General features: G+C 32.8%; 1 long non-coding RNA gene across 1 annotated transcript; it reads right to left on the reverse strand.

The window, feature by feature from the left end:
* Nucleotides 1-7,972: 7,972 nt before the first annotated feature.
* On the reverse strand, nucleotides 7,973-10,299 carry LOC149216994 (uncharacterized). The gene is made up of 6 exons (XR_016250616.1): nucleotides 10,163-10,299; nucleotides 10,002-10,076; nucleotides 9,810-9,902; nucleotides 8,603-8,720; nucleotides 8,261-8,445; nucleotides 7,973-8,131 (listed from the first exon to the last, which is right to left on the reverse strand). It is a non-coding gene; the product is annotated as an uncharacterized LOC149216994 (long non-coding RNA).
* Nucleotides 10,300-11,248: the final 949 nt, after the last annotated feature.

The following is an 11,248-nucleotide window of genomic DNA, read 5'->3' on the forward strand; positions in this document are numbered from 1 at the left end:
ACAAATACTTGGTGATACTTTGAATATTTTCTCAATGACATTTGCATCCCTATATTTCATTTTTTTCTTATTCAATATGGTAAATATATGGATTTAATTTGAATAATATATTAGTTAGACACCTATCAAGAAACTTAAAACATATTATTAACACTCTCAAACAAATGATATTATCTAAACAATATTTACTTACAATTTAAATATATTAGATCAATATTTTTGACGCTATAAATAAATCACTAAAACATATTTAAACATCAACTAAACAATCATTTTTTATTTATATCAATACACATCGAAATGACAAGAAATTTCTCTCCATTCCTTATTGTTATGACGTTTTATGGATGATTTAAGTTTTTTATTACATTATACCTCTCTTGTTGTTAGGTCCGTATACTACTAATGTAACCCCTTATTGCTATTAGTAGAATCCTCTTATTATGTTGTTGTGCCCATGTACTCCTCATATTGTTATTATTGTGCCCCATAGAAGCCCACTATTATTATTATTGTGCGCTTACATTATTATTTTTATGTCAGCTCTCATTATATTATGACCCCTTATACTCCTATATATAGAAAGGAGGTCTTGTCATTTGTATCATCCAAGAATTGTTCATTTCTGTAATGTAAAGGAGGTTGACCCCTCAAAGAGGTTGAATTCTAAGGTGTTGATCTATCTTTTCTATCTTTTTGTGAGCTCGTTTCATAAAATTTGGTATGAGAGCTTTGGATTCTAGCGTTTGACTGCTCTAAGCAAGTCATCGTGGAATTTTCGCTATAACATTTTTCTTGTGACATTTCAGAAGCTCAAAAGAAAACCTATTTTAGACAGAATCATGATGAACCTCCGATCCAAATTTTAGATCCTATCTTGCTAGAGTTTCAGTGATATAATCTGAGGAAGTTAGGGTTTTTGCAGACCCCTAAATTACATTCAAAATAGGTCACCTTGGGAAAATCGTCATACCTTTCGTTCTAAGCATTAGATTACATTTCCGTAAGAAGTTGCAAAAAGAATATAGAATGTAGTTTGTTTTGGTATCAGTTTTAGAACCCAAGGTTGATACAGTGACCCATGGCTTTGAATATGAACATGAAGTTTGATGGGTTGTGGTCCCAAGTTCGATGGATTATTGTCACAAGTTTGAGAAATGCTACATTGTAGTTGTAGTGAATACGAGATATTTTCCTTGTTTAAAAAATGTGATCATGTTGTATTAAATGAGATGATTCAAACATCCCATGTATGTAAAAATGTGGTCATAAGTTCCTTGAACACTACGTTCCAATTAAAATGAGTAGGGCAATATTGTATATCATTAAAAAACATCATGTTCTCACAAATGTGACAAAGTAGACCTCCAAAGTTCATCGGAGTGAGTTTAGAAGCCCATCAAGCCATACATCAAACTTCTAACAAACATGGCATGATTTATAAACAGAAAATAGAAATCAAGATTAATATGTGATCAAATGATGTGAATGTATTTTCTATCAAATAATGGCATAGTGCTTAAGAATGGCGCCCTTTTCTGAAAACCAATACCAGTTGTAAAAGGAAATCATGATATGTCACAATTTTCAAATTTTTTCATCACCTACATTTCTTAGCGATATTTAGTTATGAAATTTCTATCACCAATGATTTAGGAAGACTTGGATGTGCTAATCTATGACCTTCACTTTCTTGAGAAGCTATAAATATTCACTCTCTTCTCCCACTTCACTTTCACTATTGTGTAGAAGTGTTGATAAGGGAGTTTATTTATAAATTTACTTTTTTTATGAAAACCAAAATTATTGATGTATGGTTGTACTATATGTCTATAAAATATCCTCTTAACCTCATAGCTATTTTTGCATCCAAAAAAAATGAATTCTGCTTTTGTCTTACCATGCCTGGGCTTTGAAGCCTTCATCTTATCCTTCTTATCTTCCTCTTATTCCAACACTTTCTTCTCTCCTCTGCATATATTTTTGCACTTCTGAAAGTGATTCCTCATTCCTAAGAAAGGATGTTTTCCTTTAATTTTTTGTACCATTTTTCCATCATTTTTTAGTAGACTTGGGTCTCTTTTTTCTTAGTCAAGTTGCTTCCTATAATAGGAAACAAATACCTATTTGTGTGATATTTAATGGCTTGTAGTTATTGTATGTCAAAATACTAACAATTAAGTTGTTTGCATTTAGTTTCACAACAAAATCAACGGGTTCCACCCTTGATATTGTTTGAATTAAAATTTGCTGGATTTGATATCACTTAAGGTTTTTTTTATGTCATTCACAGACTCCGGATATTTATCAACTCTAAATCAAAAAAATATTTATAGTAGGAAGATCCACTTGAACAGATTACTTCCTGTAAGGTCAACCATGGATCTTGACCCCGAGGGCATTGAGAGAGTTGAACTTGTGACCTCTCATTAGAAAGTATGCGTTAATGACAAGGACTCAACCAATTGATCTAACGCTTGGGGTTAACATCAATTAAGTACTTATTGTTTAAATTTAAAGAATTATAATTATAACATACATAAAAATTGTTAAGCCTTTTCCTTGGAATGAGATAAATTTACATAAGAATTTTTTCATTTCATTTTAATTTCATATTTAACTCACTACTTTTTATTACATATTCAATCTTTCAAGATGACTTGAAAAATCCTACGGATAGTCCTTCTACTCAAATCTATATAATTATCTGGCACATTAAACATTAAATTTACTTGCCAATTATGGCTACTCAATGTTATGTGGATACCTAAACAATAATGTACTTGTCATAAAGTTATGCTTCTATTTTCATTTTTAATTTTTATATTATTTTCTATAACCTTTAAGATGGCCTTTTACTTCCATTATTTGGAGAAATATATCTAATAATTGCTTATATTTATTGGAAAAATTATTACATAGACAATGGATGGAATAATTTGAGTGTATTTATAGAGTTATTAGTGAGGTATGGAAAACCATTTCCTTATGCCTCATGATTTGTGTTTCATGATAATATACTAGTAGTATTAATACATTTTAGAAATATGTATGAGATATTATGGTTATTCTCACATAAATACTTTCGAGTTAATCACAATTATGCTAGGAATACAACTTTAAAAAGGTATTACATATTTTGTCTTGATTTTCATCTCATATCTCATATACCAAGTATATCTCATACTTATTTGAATTTATTTTTTTCAGATTGGATGCCTTGTGTACATGATGTAAGTGTGAGCATGCATGGTCAATTTGAAGAGGAAGTACATTTCTTTTTAACATTTTATTAGATTGAGTGATACAATGCAAGATAGTCGAGATAAAACAAATCTAATACCTATTTCCAAACTTTAAGGACATGACATAAAAGAGCAATTTGTTGTTAGAAAGTGTGTATTCTTACTCAAGTACTAGGGGCATTGACCTTTAAGTTATGGATCAGGACTCAAACCCATATTCATCTCTACCACATACTCGACTATAGTGTTCTAGGGAGGTTGACCCTCATAACCTAGCTCATTCGTCAAAGAAGGTATAAAAAATTAGACTCTCTTATACTTCAATGAGGAACTTGTGTGAACACTATATAGAGAAAATATAATTTTCCTTATTCACATGCATGAAAATGAGGATTGATATGCCATCACTCATTGGTAATATCAATAGTTTCAAGATGATGGCATCAAATAACTCCACAAAAATTCCCTTTTGGACATGCACCTTCATTGATTCAATATTTTATCAATAAATAATAATAAGTGCATCATTGACCTATTTTCGAGCTTGTTTCTACTATGGGGAGCAACCCCGACCCAACTTGTGTTATTATTTTCCAAGGCAATCACTGAGTCAATGGATCTTCCACTACACATGCCTATTTTGTACAATGCTTCTTGTATAACAACATTTAAGGACTTGTGTTTCACTAATGTTTGTGATGGGGTATAGGGGGTGGGGTGCCTTCCTAAGATAACTAGAGGACAACAACAAAACTTATGGGGATAATGGGTTGGGGACGACAATAAGATGTGTATGTGTGTGTATAAAAGGTTAAATACTACAAAAAAAAGCTTCACCATAAATATTTGTAATTTCTTATGAGTGTAATAGTCCATACTATATAGTATCATTTCCATCCTTTACACTTACTAATTCTAAAAACGTTTGGGCTATTAAAAAGGGTCAAGGGACATTCTCACCTATGATAAATACAAAGTCTAATATTGATATATTCTAACATTCTTAATTACATTTTCTAGAAGTAAAAACCTAATGACCTAAAGGCCATTTATATTCAATTTTGAAACCAAAAATCTTATCATTCAAATCCCAAAAAATAGGGACATATTGACTCTATATACTCTACCAAAACTTGTAATTAGCGTAAGACTAAAACCAAAAGAGAACCAAAAAAATTTGAGATATTTTAAGACATTTAGCCATGTATGCTTATCTAATGCTATATGGGCCACTAGGGTGTTGAGAAGTGGCTCTCAAATTCCTATTTGACCTTTCACATCAATGAGAGAGGTTAACACTATGCCCACCATTATTGAGGAGAAATGCTTTTTTGTAGCCAACTCTCCATGAATCTTCCTAATGCAGTCAACATAGTTAAAGTTTATTCCATTGAATTCCATTATAGTTTTTGGGAAGGTACATTTCATTTTTCACATTGGAGTTTCTTTCAAGTCACATATGATAGGGAACCCCCCCTTCCAACCCATTTTGAGAATTGTACCCAAGGTAAATCCTAGATACTTGAGCATAAATGTCTAGGTTAAAAAAGATTGAAATCCTTCACAACAATATACTCATTATCAACTCAACACACTACTTATGGATATAGGACTTACGTGGGTAGAATAATAATCCATCACAAAACTACTCCAGTTAAACCCAATGGATGACTTTCACAGCCTATATAGTGGCTTAGACACTATTTTCTTTTTACAATTCTCTATAGGAGTTCATTTTCAGGTCCAAGTTTTGTAATACCAACAAAACCCAATGTAGTGTCTCCCATATGGCTTCTTATAGATCTTCTATAAAATATTTATTCTCTCTAGACAAAATGTCTACATCTTCAAGTCTCAAGCCAATTTCAACATACATTTTCTTATTCTCCTGCTTTAGTTAGTACATTGTGACAAAGGGTAGAGTTTTTCTCCTACTAAATATTCTATTAGGATCACTGAGTTCTTTTATTTTCCTATGCATTGTTATATTATCATTGAATTAGGATAAATATCTTATATGATACATTTTTATCTTATTTAATGATTCTTGAATGATGTTGAGCCTTGGATATAATATGGTACCACCCAATATTATACTTAAAGTTATAAATCCCTGAAAAGAAGTGTAACTCTAGGGGTAACTTAAAATAATTTCCCAATGTCACATCAACAACACTTACTCTCACTATACGTTGGTTCTCTTATGACATAGGGTAAATCCTAGGAAGGATTTATCATATTTGTTAAGGTGCTTTCTCCATGCCATGTCCCTAATTTCATTATTGTAGGGGTTTTCACCAAATATCTCTTGTATCTTGTAATAACCTATGTTCTTCTCCTCTATCTCACCCATATGTTCTTTAGAAAAACCCAACGATAATGAAACATCTCTTGTACCTTGTGAGAACCTCTACTCTTCAACTTTATCTCACCCATATCTTGGAATCTATAAAAGCATATCCTCCCAAATACAAATGAACTCATCTTCATCAACAAAATTTACATAATTTGGCCCATGTGCGTCTTCAAACATACCTTCCTTAATCCATTTTCTAAATTAAGGGAAAATAACTTTAACACTAAAATATTAAAATTGAGAACACCATGGATTTATAGGGACTAGGGTGTCTTGGTTCTCATATACCCCTATCATTTTCAAATCCAAAATTTCTCTTAAGTTAATATTGGAGCAGCGTGTCTCATTGGAGCAGTCGGGAGGTTAGAACCAACTTGAGGCCGGGGTCGGGCCTTGGTCCTCCATTTCTTAATGAAATCCTAGCTCCGACTACACCGGCTCCACTTGGACATTCGATTGCACGCCATCCTTTCTATTAAAAAAAAAATCAGAACTACTCATATTGTAGCATGAAAAATAACTTTCCAATGTTAAAAATGTCATTCTCTTAATTTTTTGATAGCCATAGCCACATCAACTAATAAAATGAATGTTACAATATCTTTTTTCAACGCTTTCTGTCACAAAAATTGACATATTGTGACTCTATAAAAAGTGTACTTACATGGAAAACTCATAAATCCACTCTTTAAGTGTTTTAAAGAAAACAATAATTTCAGCATTCATGAGTCATAATAGATAATCCAGTTATAATAGCCACCCATTAATAGCAGACACTCATCACAAAAAGTAGCCTATGCATTTATGTAGATCCATTAGGAAGGATATTGTGCACATGAGATTCTCATAAACTTATAATTGTAGGCAAACTATTTAGGGAAGAGCAATAGATGACCTCAAAAGCAAGAAACTGACAAATAATAGAATTGTTATTCTCATTGAAAAAATAAATGGTACCTTCTGTATCAAAAGGAAAAAATATTTGTCTATTGAGATCAAGGTCCAGAAACATTTGGATGGGACTTTATAATAACGACTTTATAATGTTTATAAACTTGTTAGCAATAATACCACAATTGATATTTTGACCAATACCTTTATAATCTTTAGAAGAATCATAACTGAATCGGACTTATCCTGGGATGACAGACCTGAATTTCACAGACCCGAATTTCAATACCAAAAGATACAAATTATATATATATATATATAGAAAAACCTATGATTCTTATCTCGGTTTTTATATTGACTCAAGCTATTTTTATCTTATCTCGGTTTTTATAGTGAATCTATATAATCTATGAAAGCTTTTTCTTAAAAAAAAATATATATATATTTTAAGAAAAATGATTAAATAGTTACTATAATTTTTTGTCGGATTTTCATCACATTTAGGTTCTAATTCTACCAAAACGCACATCATGCTTCGATTACCAATTCCACCAAACGAACGTCGAAGAACAGTGCACCCGTCATAAACTCACAATACGCAAGGAATTCACTATTCCTTTTCCTTCACTCAATTTAATAATCCTCCCGCAAATGTAGGTTAGAAAATGGCGAGAGAAACCAACACCTTCCATCTGTTGCATCAGTTTCATTGATATTAAATTTATTTTGATCATTATTATAATTTGAATTAAGGAACACCAGCCAACCGTATTCCACCGGCTAAATGTGGAGAGCTACTCCACTTCGCAATTTAGTGCAATACTGCATGCAAAATTTCAGAGGTGCATATCACTGAAAGTTATAATTCCACGTATACTAATGGCGGCATACATACACAGAACTGAATGAATGGTATATGATGATCAGTGGCTTTCACAAATGAAAAAAGTGAATTAAAACATAAAAAGAAAAAGCGTCGCACCGTCTTGTATTTTTTTTTTTTGCGTTTCAGAAAACTATGTGGTATTCAGCTTCAGCTTCACCTCCCGGGATGTGAACATCTATATCGAAGGATCAAGTAACAGAGTATACGATACATAACTATGAAGAAAACCATGACAGCCACGTTTTTCCACAACACCTTCTTATGAAGTCCCCGCTGTTATAAATAATGCATGAAGATCCAGTACTTGGGGTATGTTTTGCTTGGAAATGAAATAGCCTGAGAAGAGAAAAAAGCACCCCATGAAACCTGCTATCAGAGAGTTCACCATGATGAAATTCGGGGCCAGGGCGCTTAAACAGGCAATGAATGAGTTCGCCGTCAAGAGCACCAGCCAAACTATGAGAAGTAGAGAAAAGCATCGGGAGACCTGCTGAGGCCGATGAGCCAGTACACAGGAACAGAATAGAGGATTGCAACTATTAATAATAAAAGGGACGAAAGACAATGGCATTGGCGATAACGATCAGGAAAATATTTTGATATAATTATAGATTCCAACCCAAAGCAAACTCCACCAATTGTTACGTATTTGGCAAAATTTTTGGGTATCTCTCTTTGAAACTGTTTGAATTTCTCTGCATATATCTTTGTTCTTTCGTCTTCCGTCTAGGGCTGAGAAAAAACGATGAAAAGCTGACAATAACAACAAAACTACCATGATAAGAATCAAAAACAGAGGAGTAGATTAAGATCACCAATCTGAAACAGAGTTTTGACCAACTAAAGGTAAGTCCCAAAGTCTACAATAATGTAAAAAAATACCTTGGCAGTCCATCATTTCCCTTCACCGTTATGAATGGCATCTACTAAACCGGTGTAGTTCCAATTCTTTATGACATTGTATGGGCCATCATGTATTTCAACTTCTATAGTATATCCTTCATTATTAGAAAAATGATAGGATTCTGTCCATTTCGAATCATAGTAGACACATCCTGGACTGTCACCTGTTGAAATAAGGAAGAATACATCTAGGGATAAAAACTTACTGATTTTTGGACAAAATAGATAACCCGAAGGAATTTAATATTTCAAATGCAGATTCATTGTTATTCATTAAATAAAATATTACAGAATTTTATATAAAAATACTTGCATCTGCACCTGAAAGCTTCCATCACCAATGCATGATATTAAACGCTTTTCGGGCGTTGCTTGAGCATATCCCAGTGTTGCTCCTACAGACCAGCCTATCGATCCATACTGCATTTGGAACTCATACCTGCCAAGCATACATTTAGCTCAACTAGCAAACAGCTGCATTGTGCCATTGCAGACTTCGGCTCTGAAGCCTATCCAACAACAGTCTCACCGGAAACCTTCCTCCGCAGATGGTAAAGACTAATTTCACTGTTTTTATGATTTATTCATTAAGAACTTCCAAACTCAGCTTCATCGGCTTCATTAAGAACATTCTCCAGTAGGCTTTACTGGTTTGAGTGAAACATAAATATACAAAAAAAAATATAGCAACATTGGTAAAATAATTGTTTCCAGTATTCTGGTAAAATAAAAACCTTAGCATTTAGGACATTTAATAGTGAACATAATACACTGTTGAAAGGTTGAGGCGTAGAAAATTAATTTAAGGCAAAAGTGGCTAGAAAATTAATGTTTTTCTTTTCGAAAGGGGTTAGGGGTTAGACTTTGGGCCGATGCGGGGGACGAGCAACCTAGAATCAGTCTCGCAGAACCTTGGTGTTATAAGGTAACAAAACAACAAGAACATTTTTGTGCTTAAATTATAAGAGATTGAGAAGATACATGATACAATTACAGGTATACACTTAATCCGACCGGGAAAATATCGTAGAGTATACAGAAATATCCGATATCTAAACATCTATGATAAAAAATTAATGAAAAAAATTACAAACTAAATATCCATATTTATCAAACAAGCGAAAGACATAGTTGAATAGTAAACCTTGGTATGAGGAAATCTTTATCACATAACTTCTTAAACTCAGAAACTATACAGAAACGGAGTGGAATTTCCGACCAGATAAGAAAATATAATGATGCGGTTGTGCATGAATTAAGAAAGTGTTGTGCAATGGGTTTTGTCGGGAAACACTTTTACAGTTATAAATACACTTTTACTGTTATAAATACCCTTGCGCGGTTATAGAAAAGAAGAAACAAAATTAACAGTCGAACCTTGGAAAGGCGAATTCAGCGTTTACATTGTTAAGAAAATTCATATTTTACTGACAAGAGAAGAACTAGACCACAGAACTACAGTCTATCATATTTTATGAAATCCACAACATTTGCAATGTAAAGGAGGTCGTCAAATACATAGTCGCACCTGAAACAAGAGGAGTAGTAACCCTTTTACTTCCGAAGACAAATCGGTAGGAAGGAAAAAGAAAACTAGGTTGTGGGGAATTAGGGTTTGGACCTGAAACAGAGAAAATAGTTGACTATGAGTTAAATTTATTCAGAAGAGCTAGCCACTAGTAGGAACTAAAGAAAATATTTATTGCAATCAACAGAAAACCGTTTTTCAGATGTTATTGAAACGCCTTGAGGGAAAATATCTCTGAAACTTGTGCATAGTACAAAGAATGACTCCCTGCATAGCGACGACGAGAATCCTGGAGTTAGATTCAGAATTGTTGGAAGATAATTCGTGTAAATAATTAAGTTGAGTATCCAAACCTTTCCTGAGTCTATCATACATTTAGCTCAACGAGCAAACAGCTGCATTGCTGCCACTCCTGCCATTGCAGACTTCGGCTCTGAAGCCTATCCAACAACAGTCTCACCGGAAACCTTCCTCCGCAGATGGTAAAGACTAATTTCATATTGTGTTTGGTGGCAAGAAATTGAGAGGCGGTGGTAGCCAGCTACCTGAGAGGTGGCAGACGCTGGTAGCCAGCTGCCTAAGAGGTGAGAGGTGGCAGCTATATAATAAACTTTGCATGCACCTAAGTTTCATGTTTGTTACCACATTTTTCCAGACTTTGGATAAAAATAACTTGTCACCACATTTTTGCATTGGTATAAGTGAAGCCTGCAATAAGAGGTCCTTTCTTGCCCACCCAAAAACCTTCATTAAAATTTTGATAGACGAAAATTGTCATTCTAAAACATTGGTTAAACGATGATAACACCAAAAAAAACATGGTCAACAAATGAATTAATGCGCGGTCAACGATCTATCGATCGCTATAGTCCCAAGCCCAGGCAGGGACTAATAACTAATTTATTATAATTAGAGAATTCAAAAATAAATATATTGATATATTTATTTTAAAATCAACATATTATTGGGAAACTAAGTGGATGCTTCCATATGATTTCCCTCATTGTTGTAATCATACAACTAATGGACCATAGAAAAACAAGCCCTCAAAGATTTACTAACTAGGGCTTTTCAAAGGATCGGGGTTTCGCAACACTCTTAAAAATATTGAAAAAAATTAATTTATCCATAAATTTGAGATAAATAATTTATTTATATAATGTAGTATTCAAAATTTTATAATCTAAAGTTATTTAGAAAAAAATATAATTTAGTTGTCTTTTTATTATTAATTAAAAATACTATCAATCCATATGACTTACGACTTTTTTATTTATTAGAGAATAGTATTATTCATCGATATGAATTCTTATACGGAATTTTGTTATGAAGGAACGTATTATTTTGAAAATTTTACTATATAGCAAAATAAACAATAATTATAATTACCCTCATTGCTCATTCATAATTCTATGAATTCCTTATCATTATTCAAGATG

Source organism: Pinus tabuliformis, chromosome 1_1 (genome assembly GCF_031772625.1).
Source record: "Pinus tabuliformis cultivar Carrire ecotype Pingquan chromosome 1_1, CPIR1, whole genome shotgun sequence".
Taxonomy (NCBI): Eukaryota; Viridiplantae; Streptophyta; class Pinopsida; order Pinales; family Pinaceae; genus Pinus; species Pinus tabuliformis.